The following is an 11,951-nucleotide window of genomic DNA, read 5'->3' on the forward strand; positions in this document are numbered from 1 at the left end:
ACAGACATTTTTTTTCAGAACCACAGGAAAAGGGTTCACTTTTATTTTTTTCTTTCATTTGCCTTTAATTTTATTCCCATTGTTGGCTACTAAATGCTAAAGTGATTAAAAGGCAAGGAGGCAGAATAGGGAGGCCATTTGTCCCTAAATAATCAAGAATGGACCCTGGATTTTGGACTTTAGTCAACTATTCTGGAGTTAGGGAGACTCATCCTCCTGAGTTCAGATTTGGTCTTGTTTACTAGTTGTGGGAGCCTGAGCAAGTCAGGCTCAGTTTCCTCATTTGTAAAATGAGCAAAACAAGAAAAAGGCAAACCATTCCATTATCTTTGATAAGAAAACTGCAAATCACAGAGAATAGGACATGATTGAAATGACTGAGCAACAAAAGTTCCTCCTTAATCAAAGTCCAGACTGTGAGTAATATCCTAGAAGAGAAGTTGAGTTCTGATACCAACTTACAAATGAAATTTTTGAAGTACAAATTCTAATTCCATGTGATGCAATGAAAAGTGTGATGGTCCTGTCAATCAGAGGATCTGGGTTTAAATCCTAGGTCTGATATTTTCTGCCCCAATGATCTTTGGCAAGTCACTTAGTATCTCTGTGCCTCCATTTACTCACATGTAAAATAGGAGTATTAGAACAAAATGACTTTTAATGTCTCCTAGCTTTACATTTTTTCTTAGATTTTTCTGTGCCTCCCTCAGTTTCTAAAAGTAGAACAAAAGCTGTTGGCTACTTGATTTGGTCAGAAAACTCATGATCTCTTAAAAATGAATAAGTGAATTCAGCACAATAAATCCTCAATTACTCAGAGACCAAAAATCCAGATATGTAAGTGGTTCATGCCATCATTTTTGCATATCCCTCTTTCCTACATCTTTTGCACTTATATAGGTGCCTTACAGATTCCATCAAAGAGCATTTAAAGAAGAGAGAATTCAATTTTGCCACTGATCTAAAACTCTCAAAAGGTGGGGAAGGGGAGTGCATAGGGAAGGAAGCTGAAATAATTTGCTAAAAGGAGGAATTGAGATTCACAGTGATTTCATTCACCCCTGCCCTCTTTGCATCTTGCTGAGATGAATAAGTCCAAATTGGCTGGCTTCTTTCTGGTACTGCTAGACATTTGCCTGCTTTGCAATGGTTCTGGAGTCAAAAAGCCACTAACTCTTCTCTTAGCTATTTTGCTTTTTCCTTTTTTGTTTTCAGAAATTGAAACGTTGTGACTACAACAGAGAAGGCAGGCTGTTTCTGGTTTAATAATCAAACTTCTCTCACTTTGTGAAGTTCATTCTACACTCTATGCTTAGTTCATTTTTAGTACATTGCTTAGTACATGCTTTAGTACATGCTTAGTACATTTTTAAGCTTTTGAACAATGCTCTTCCATTTTCTAAATGTCCCCTTCTCATCTTTTACATTAAGGGCATGCCAAAAAACCCAACTTGCATTGAAAGATTTGTCTTGACTGTAGTATCTACTGCAAAACATCCTTTGTTTGATGGTTTCAGATGTAATGGGAAGAATGAAAAGTTTAATATTTGCATAGTGTCTAGTTTCAGGATATCCCATTACGTTTCACCTATAATTATGCCTAATTAAGGTTACATATTCTGTGCTTTCATGCTAATTAGCTCATCTCATAGCTGCCCCCTTTCAATGTTTGCTTCAAAGGAAAAAAGAAATCATCTAAAAAATTAACTAGAATAAGAATCTATCAATCATCTAGATTTGAAAAAATAGTAAAAAAAAAAAAAACAAGAAAAAAGATTAAGTGACATGCAAAAACATTGGGAGGAAAAGATAGATTCATTACTTTGAAAAGACTAAGATGAGGCCAGTGCAAGATACCCCAACAGAATGAACTTGCTGAATTGATTTTATCCCCAAGGAGATTGTAATTCATACAAAAAAACCACTTAGATATGAAAGTTTCTGATCTATAATGAGAAAATTAAAAATTGAATTTCTGCTGAATTTGAAGTTTGCATTGTCCACTGGCTTCAGGTTAAATTGAATGTGGTTGTCATTGAAACAGCTTCTTAAGATTTTGGGAAAGCCATTCACCTCATTTTGGGGTCTGTTTCCTCAACTATAAAGTAAGATATTGGAAATGGATGATGTCTGAACTAATATAGGAAACCAGCCAAATCATTTAACCTCTGTAGGTGCTAATTTCTTCCTCTGTAAATTGAGGCAAGGTGGTAAAAAAAAAAAAAAAAAAAAAAAAAAAAAGCACTGGCTCTAGAGTTAAAGGATTCAAATCCAATTCCTGATACTTTTACTTATGTGACTTTGGAAAAATAATTTAACCTCTTTGGACTTTATTTTCCTCATCTATAAAATAAAAGAATTGGACTAGATGGACCCTCTAGCTCTGAGTTATCTATGATTCTAGGATACTTTCAGTTAAACATTTTGGACCATTAAATTGATCTTGCAGACAAAATCAGAGATTTGTGCAATTTGAAAAATTCAACTCTGATTGACTCATTCCTTTACACACAATGTTATCATATGATATTTTTTAATTTGGTCACATTTGCACAATTCTATCAACAGTCTGTTTCTGTAAAAGAAAACAAGAGGTAAGTGTATGTTCACTTTTAAATTGCTACTTCTAGATGCAGCTAAACAAGATGCAACTAGAAAGTAGATGATAAGGGAGGCTGACTGTTAAGACCTCAAAATCTGGGAATATAAAAGCTTTCAGGAGATGATCCCTTCATCACCACAGGTGGGATACATAGCAAGGAATAGTTGAATGTGTGCAGATTCAGATATGTATCTGTGATCACACAGCAGATACTGGCCACAGCCTAAGGCTCTGTTCTGGGACCTCTTTTCTTTTCACTAAATTCTCTCTCACTTGGTGATTTAATCACCTCCCATGGGTTTAATTATCATCTCTATGCAGATGGTTCTTAGATCTCTCCATCTAGCCTTATTCTCCTACTGAACTATATTCCCCAAATACTAATTGCCTTTTTGTCACACACTGACTGGATGAGCCATAGTCATCTAAAACTCAACAAAACAAAACTCTTTTTCTTTTCCCAAAAATCTCTCTACTTTTCAGAATTTTTCTCTTATTATTTGAGAGTACCAACATTCTCTCAGTCACCTAGTGTCATCTTCAATATCTTAATCTCCCTCACTCTATATGTACAATCTATTGTCAAAACCAGTCACTTTTACTTTTATAGCATCTCCAATAACATCCTCTCTCATTCACCCTGGCACAAGCCCTCACTTCCTCTCATCTGCCATATTTTACTAGTCTTTCTTTCTTGTCTCCCTACTTCAAGTTTCTCCAAGTCATTCTCTGTTCACCTGTCAAGGTGATTTCCCTAAAGCATGGATGTGACTACACAGTCCTCTTCCTTGATGAAATTCAGTGGCTCCCTATTGCCTCTGAGATGTAAGATAAGTCATTTGTTTGGGGGTTAGAGTTGTTTATAACCTGTCCTCTTCCTACCTTTTCAAGTCTTCTGACATCTTCTCCCCTTCTACCTATGCTACAATTCATCAACATTGGTCTTTTTGCAATTTCTCAAATACAGTGTTCTATCTCTCATCTCTGTACCATTGTAATTACTGTCCACATGCTTGGGATGCTCTGCCTCTTTAACTCTGTTTCTAAGTTTTTCCATCTTCCTTCAAGGCCCAACTCAAATTCCATCTTCTGTAAAAAGTCTTTTCTAGTCCCTCTGACCCAGGTCAGCCATTTGTGCCTTCCCCTCTCAAACTGCCTTCCATCTACCTTGCATATACCTTGCAAGTAAATAATTATTACCATGTCATCATTAGAATGTAAGACCCTTGAAGGTTCTTGATGGGTTTTGCATTTATTTGTATCCACAGTGTCAAGCACAAGTGAAAGCTTAATTGTTTATTGGCTGACTGATCCATTAAAATCCCAAACTTCCTCATTTTCCCATTTAGAATAAATTTGAAATGTGCTTTTTTTGTTATGGATGAATAAACCAAGCAAGATCCTAAAGAATCCTAAGCTGAAAGCTAGCTACTCAACAATCATCTCCATTCCTCAACTAACTGTTTTTTTCTAAAATCTAGTAAAAATATTGTTGGTTTGCTATTACGATGTAAGTTGTCCAGACTGGATACTTGATGAAATCCATTTCTCTATGTCATGTTTGTAGCTGGTAGTAATCTCAGCCCCAGATACCCTGTTTATTTTAGTTTCTTGAGGAACAGAAATAATCATTGGCTTCATATATCAAGCTCCTCTGCCTTGGATGTTGGTGCACTTGAATAATTTTAGGTCATAATATCCTTCAAGTCTTTTAAGCTCACTAGGAACTATTATTCTCATACCTTAGAGTGATGAGATTAAGTCTAGTTTTCAGGGCTCCCAGTATGGGAACCCTTATATAGGGAACCAAATGATAAAGTCTAGATTTGGTGAGAGACTTAAATGATAAGGTCTAGTGGCAGGTTCAGAGTTCAGGGAACTAAATGAAGAAGTTTGGCTCTCCTGCATCCCCTTGGGATTTGGTGCAAGGGTAGGGAGTTTTGGGAAACCCCCATCTGGTGGCGCAGGGATTCTCTGTAAAGGAATTTACAAACCCAGAAACCTAGATTGATAAAAAGGTTTATTACAGGGATTGGGAAGTAAGGTTAGAAATCCTGACAGAAAGGCATAAAGTCTCATTAGGGAAATAGGTGAGGGTAAAGAGAGGAGAGCACTGGAAAAGAATATTATTCCAGTGGGCAGAAGCTCCTTGGCATAGCATGGCATGTGTAGAACCTTTGCAAAGAGAGGATTTTAAATTGGCTCTTTTATAATAAGAGTGTTGGCTGCAAGCTGAAGGGGGCTAGTGAGTAGAGTCCCAAGTTGGCTCTATCTACAAACTGGGTTTCAGCTTGAGCTGAAATTTGAGTAGAATTGAATAAGTTTCTTTAATTGAATAGGGTTGGAATTCTTTTAGCTCAGGACTGAATCAACCCCACCTAGATAACAGAATGAACCTGTTTATCTTGTTTCCCTTGGGCGGGGTCCCTCAATGAGGCAGAGTTGAAGATTTTTGAGTTTCAGGGTCATAGAGAGCATAGCAAAGAAACATCTTTTACTGCCCTCTACAATTTAAGAAGTTGTTTTTGCAGTAGCAAGAGAATTTGTTACTGTGGTTTTTCTCTGACATAGAATAATTCAGTGTGGAATTTGGAAAGGACCTAAGAAATTATATTCTCTTTGTTTTATTTTTAGATAAGGAAATGGAAAAATAGAAAAATGAAGTAACTTGCTCAAGATGATACCAATAATAATAATTGTAATCATAACTAAGAAACTGTACTGGAAATAGCCCATTATCACAGATTCAACTGTTGCTTACAATTCCCTGGATATAACATTGATCCATAAAAATTTAAGAGTAGGGACAGCTAGTTGGTACAGTGAATAGAGCATCAATCCTGAAGATAGGAGGACATAGTTCAAATCTGGTCTCAGACACTTAATGCTTCCTGGCTGTGTGACTCTGAGCAAGTCACTTAACCCCAATGGCCTCAGCAAAAAAAAAAAAAAAATTTTAATTGAGAAGTATTTTTAATACATGTTGTCATACCATATAATCACAATCTGCAACATAAAATGGGGGGGGGGGAAACCTTTCAAAATGTAAATATCTTGCAAAACATGTCCAAAATAATGGAGGAAACAGAAGGAATGCCCATTAATTAGAAATGGCTGCACAAATTATGGTCCATTTCTTTGGTTAAATTTATCATGCTGTAAGAAATAATGAAGAGGGTAATTTTTGAGAAATCTGGGAATAGTTATATGAACTTTACTAGTAAAGTAGTGGAACCAAGAGGACAATTAAACAAGAACAACCATGTTGTGATGACAAACAACTTTGAAAGATTTAAATATATAATGACTAAATACAGTTCCAGAGAAGTGAAGGTAAATGCTGCTACACATCTCCTGAGAAAGAGAGATGATGGATTCAGTGCAGACTGAGACATATTTGGGGGAGAAGGGGAGATAAGGAAGCTGACCAGTGTGTGAATTTGTTTTACTTGAATAAACCAGTCTTTAAGAAGGATTTTCTTTCTCTTTTTTTCCAGTGGGGGAGAGGGAAGTAAGAGGAAGAAAAAAGAAATGAAACTTTGTGAAAATGAAGTAAAGTTTAATTTAAATAATAGTTTAAGAATAAGATGAGATACAGATAGTTTCTATACCACAGCTGTATTGAGGATGCTTTCAGCAATCTTAGATGAATTTTCATTCTAACATTTTTATGTGCTTACAAAAAGTAGTTTTCTTTTTTTTTAAGCATCTGTAGAAGTCTTTAATATCAAAGAATAAATGTAGGATAGCAACTTATGTCAAGACTACTTCTATCTAAATCCCATCGAAAACTATGAGGAGTAACATAGTAGTGATGATGCTATGGAGAATCAAATGGTCAATAAAAATAATATGTAGCACTTTGAAGTTTCCAAAGCACTTTGCATGCATTAACTTATTTGGCAGCTAGGTGGTGGGATGGACAATATTGTGGTTGACATTTGGAAGATGAGTTTGAATTTGACCTCAGACATTTATTAACCAGATAAGTCTCTTAAACTGTCTATAAATGGGCTTAGTGATCGAATATATTTCACAGGGGTGTTAGTGAAGATAAAATGAGATAATATTTGTAAAGTGTTTAGCACAGTGCCTGGCACATAGTAAGTACTTAATTCATGCTTATTTCCTTCCTTCATTTCATTCTCACTATGGCAGCAACAACAACAAATGTGTTTGGCAGGTGCTAATGGCATTATTAACCCCAATATACAGATAAGGAAGTTGAGGTTTAGAGAGATCATAGGATGCCTTAGAGTTGAAAAGAATCTCTTCATGAAAACAGCTGCCTTCATATCACATAGTTAGAAAGTGCTAGTTACTGGAAGACCTTTAAAGTGTGTCCCCCACCCCAACTTTTAAAAAATAAGCTTTACAAACACTATCTCATTAGTCAGTGGACATAGGATTCTGCTGACTCCTAATTAAATGTTATTTTCACTGTACATTAGTCACCATCTTTTCAAATCCAATTGACTCATTGCATATTTCTGGCTCTAATTTTCTATTATCATTTTTCTATCTATATGTCATCATCAATTTTCTATCATTTCTGATAATAATCTAGAAATGAGCATTTTCCAACCTATATCCAGTCCCAGTTGCTGAGGACTTATGTATTTATGGATACAAGCTTCCAGATAATTAAAAATCAAACAGCATTTATTTAAAATAAAGACATATTTGATATTTATATTGATAGTAGCATTATAGCGCTAATTAAAGGAAAATGCCTCCTCCTACCTAATTTGCTGCACCAGGCAATTTCCCTAGAATTAAGGTAACATGTTCAGATGCAGAAGTAGGTGAGGTAAAGATCACCTGAATGCCCTCATTATGTTCATATTAATAAGAACTGATATTTAAATGAACTATTTTAGCAAATCAATCAATAAACATTCATTAAGGGCCTATTGTATAGTCAAACACTGTGCTAGATGATGGGGATGAAATGCAAAATGAAGTAGCCCCTATCCTCAAGAAGCTTATATCCTACTATTTAAATCAGCTTACTATACTATAAATAAAAATTATTTTAAACAATACTGCCGCAGGAGGTCCTGACTTCTTCCTCATCAGAAGAGTTCAACCAAAGTTTGAATGACTGCTTTGCTAGTCCGTAGAGTTTATGTCTGTAGAGTTTGCTTCATAGTGGGAAGTTTGGAGCAGGTTTGAGTTCTGAGATCGCATAAAGCTCTGAAATTCTCTAATTCTATGAAGCAGCACATTGCATTTACCAAGCTCCGTCCTCACTAGGAACCCTGTAAAATAATTAATAAAAAGTATTTTTGTGTCCATCTTAAAGATAAGGATGAGACATACGGATGTTACAGGACCAAGTGAGTACTGCACTGATTCTTGAACCTGACTCTAAGCTCTTTCCTTCTTTTTAATCTGCCCATTGTCTTGGTTGTGTGGTGCTTCCTCACAAGGCAGCAAGATGACAATAGTTGATAGAGCCCTGGGCTGGAGGCAGGGAAACCTAAGTTCAAATGTGGTTTCAGATACTTACTAGCTCTGTAACTGGACAAATAGTTTACTTCTGCTTGCCTCTGTTTGTTCTACTATAAAATGGGGCTAATAATAGCATCTACTTCATATGGTTGTTTCAAGGATCAAATGAGATGGTATTTGTAAAGTACTTAGGACAATGTTGGGCACATGTTGTTTGTTCTTCGTTCTCGAAGAGGACCATGAGACCACGATATCAGGAAGGAGATGCCATGACATACAAGTGGATTGGATTAAGTGAGGGAGACTGGGCAAGGCCACTTGCCTCACTTTCCCCTCTGGGACCATCTAGGTCCAATGGCCAGAGACAGATCAGGATGACTGGACATGGCCCTGGATGAAATAGAAGGCCTTGGCCTTTTTAAGCTAAGGTCTTCAACTGGTCAGTTTGACTGAAGCCACACCCATTCATTAATTAAAGTTAAGTAGCAATTCAGGCAAAAAATTTCCTTTTTCATTTAAATAAATTAATGAATGAATTTGGGAAGGGAAGACCCTCAGACTTTCTGGCCAAAGCAGGAATGATTGCTATTTACATTCAATCAGAAAAATCAGGATCCAAAGACCAAAAGGAGGAGGGAGGGAGGGAAGGAAAAAAGAAGGGAAGAAGGGAGGGAAGGAAGGAAGGAAGAAGGGAAAGAGGGAGGGAAGGAAGGAAGGAAGGAGGAAAGGAGGGAGAAAAGGAAGGAAGGAAAGGAAGGAAAGAAGGAAGGAAGGAAGGGATGGAGAGAGGGACCAGTCTTCCAACTGACCAATTCCAAGCCAGCTTTATTCACAGAGGTTGTGGTACATAATATGTATTTAATAGCCCTCATAAGGCAATTAAATAAATTGTACTCTTAAAAACAAAAGGTAAAATAAAGAAAGTAAGAAAAAAATTCTATTATTGTTTGGTAAGAAATGACCAACAGTATGATTTCAGAAAGACCTGGAGAGACTTACATGAACGGGTGCTGAGTGAAATGAGCAGGGCCAGGAGATCATTATATACTTCAACAACAATACTATATAATGATCAATTCTGATAGACCTGGACATTTTCAGCAATGAAATGAACCAAATCAGTTCCAATGGAGCAGCAATGAACTGAACCAGCTACACCCAGGGAAAGAACTCTGGAAGATGACTAAGAACCATTATATTGAATTCCCAATCCCTATATTTTTGCCCGCCTGCATTTTTGATTTCCTTCACAGGCTAATTGTACAATATTTCAGAGTTCAATTCTTTTTGTACAGCAAAATAACGGTTTGGACATGTATACTTATTTTGTATCTAATTTATACTTTAATATATTTAACATGTATTGGTCATCCTGCCATCTAGGGGGTGGGGGGAAGGAGGGAAAAAATTGCAACAAAAGGTTTGGCAATTGTCAGTGCTGTAAAATTACCCATGCATATAACTTATAAATAAAAAGCTATTAAAAAAAGAAAGAAAAAAAGAAATTCCTCCTAAAGTTATCTGCATTTTCTATGATTGATCATCTAGGTATGAGGCTGATATCCAGATATTTATTTATACATACAGTATGCCTGAAGAAATTAACACCATTTCTATTGAATAAGGAATTGTTTTTCTCTAAAAAATATTTCCTGTAGAAGTAAAAACCTTTAAAAAGAATTAAAAGATTTTTGTTTAAAGAGAATAAGTAAAGAAAATAGAAAAATGGAAAAAAAAAACATAAAAGAGTCAAAGCTGAAACTCTTAATAAAGGATTATTTCCATATATTCAAAAGAAGTCTAACTTTTTATCAAAGATAAAAGAAAATAGGGTTTAATTATGGGTGGAATTTATTCGAGTTTTTGGAACTTGAGTTTCAAAAACCTTTTGATAAGCTTATCAAAACTGAGAGTCCATATTTGGAAGCATTTTCTTACCAAGAATAGATAGCATTTTATCTAGCAACCAAGTTTGATTGTAATGGATAAGATATGATTAAGAACATGTTGCAGATTCTCTATGGTTTAAATTAGAGTAGTTTCGGTACAAATGATTTGTTAAAGTTGACTGACTTAAAAGTCTTCCTAAAGAGTAGAACATTATATATGTGTGCCTGCCATTCAGGGACACATAAATTGTCTTGTCAGTGACAGGGTATATGGTGCATCCCTTCGCCAACCATTTTGCTATGTATCTCTGAAATCCTACCCTCATTGTAAACCAAATTGCTGCTTTACCAAGTTACTGCTTTTAGGTTTCAAAAATAAACCTCAAAGAGTACAAGTTGTTTTCTACAAAATGTCTCTCATAAGAAAGGAGCTAATGAGAAGAAATGCATCAAGGAAGCTATTTACTCTTCAGTGTTTCTACAAATTCTAGGAAACACATGAAAGCAAAGTGATGTCTCTTCCATCTGACTCTATTCTATAATACTAAGATTCAATTATACAATCATAGGATTTCAGAGTTGCAAGGGATCTCAGTTTTTCCTTCCCCCCCCCCCCCCAGTTTACTCAATTGTAAAATGAGAGAATTGAACAAGAAGTCTCTAAGTTACCTTTGGATTCTAAATCTATGATTATATGATCTTAGGATCTAATTCAATATATAACCCTCAAAATGTAACACACTCAACAACTGGTGAACTAGCTTTTGTTTGAAAATTTCCACTGGACCAGAACCTGCTGCTTCCTGAGAAAATCCATTCCAAACTAATGAGAAGAAAATTTTTCCTTAAATTAAGCCTAAATTTGTCTGTGGCTTCCCCTCATTACTCCTATTTGTATTCTCTGAAACCAAGCAGAATAATTCTGGTGTTCCCTTTCCACATGACAGAACTTCCAATACTTCCAGGTACCTATTGTGCCTCCTCCCCTCTGTCTACCTCAGCCATCCCTAGATCTTCTCTATTGTTGCTATTTAGGGTTTTCTTGATGAAGATAATGGAGTGGTTTGTAATTTCTTTCTCCAACTCATTTTGCAGATAAGAAATTGAGGCACAAAAGGAAAGGCAGTAAATGTCTGAGACCAGATTTGAATTCATGAAGATGAATCTTCCTTATTTCAAGATCAGTGCTCTATCCAATGCTTCACCAAGCTAAATATCTATATTTATATCAATTTTTGTCATTTTATCAATCCATTAGCAAGTATTTATGAAGTGCCTATCATGTGTTAAACACTGTTAAGATATAGGAAAACAAAATGAACCTGTCCCAGTGTTTAAGAAGCTTTCTTTGTATCAAGGGAAACAATATGTATAAAATACAACATGTAAATATTTACATGCATTTATATAGTGTTTTATAAAATTTGTATTTTATATATATAAAGACAAAGTAATTTGGAAAGAGAAAGAAAGAACATCTGGTAGGAATAGCTGAGGATCAGGAAAAACTCTATGTAAAAGCCTGAAGTCTATAGTCCAAAAGGAGAAAAGGAGAAATTTCTCGTGCCTTTGGAGGTAGTCTGGTGTAGTGAGAAAACAGTTGACCATGAATCAGGGGGACATGAGTTCTGCGAGACTATATAGAAATTTGGGCTAGTTGCTAAAATTCTACAGGACTCAATTTCCTGATTTCAAAAATGAGCTAGGTAAGGTGCCTTATAGTCCCAAACAAAAATAAATCAATATTTTCAAATGAATTTACAAAAATCTATGACATTTATCAGTTAGTAAATGTGTTGATACTTGAGAAACTATCAGATGATATTTTTGCAGGAAAGTTAAAATAACAAAATGATAAAACAGTGGCTACATTGAACTTTCATCTATTATAGGTAAATATCTTAGCTTCTCTGAGCTTATTTACTCCTCAAAAAAGGAAGAAGTTGAACTAGTTCTCAAAGCCTATTCTAACTCTAACATTCTATGCCTTTCTCCTGCTTATTGAG

Source organism: Sarcophilus harrisii, chromosome 3, assembly GCF_902635505.1.
Source record: "Sarcophilus harrisii chromosome 3, mSarHar1.11, whole genome shotgun sequence".
In the NCBI taxonomy this organism is placed as follows: Eukaryota; Metazoa; Chordata; class Mammalia; order Dasyuromorphia; family Dasyuridae; genus Sarcophilus; species Sarcophilus harrisii.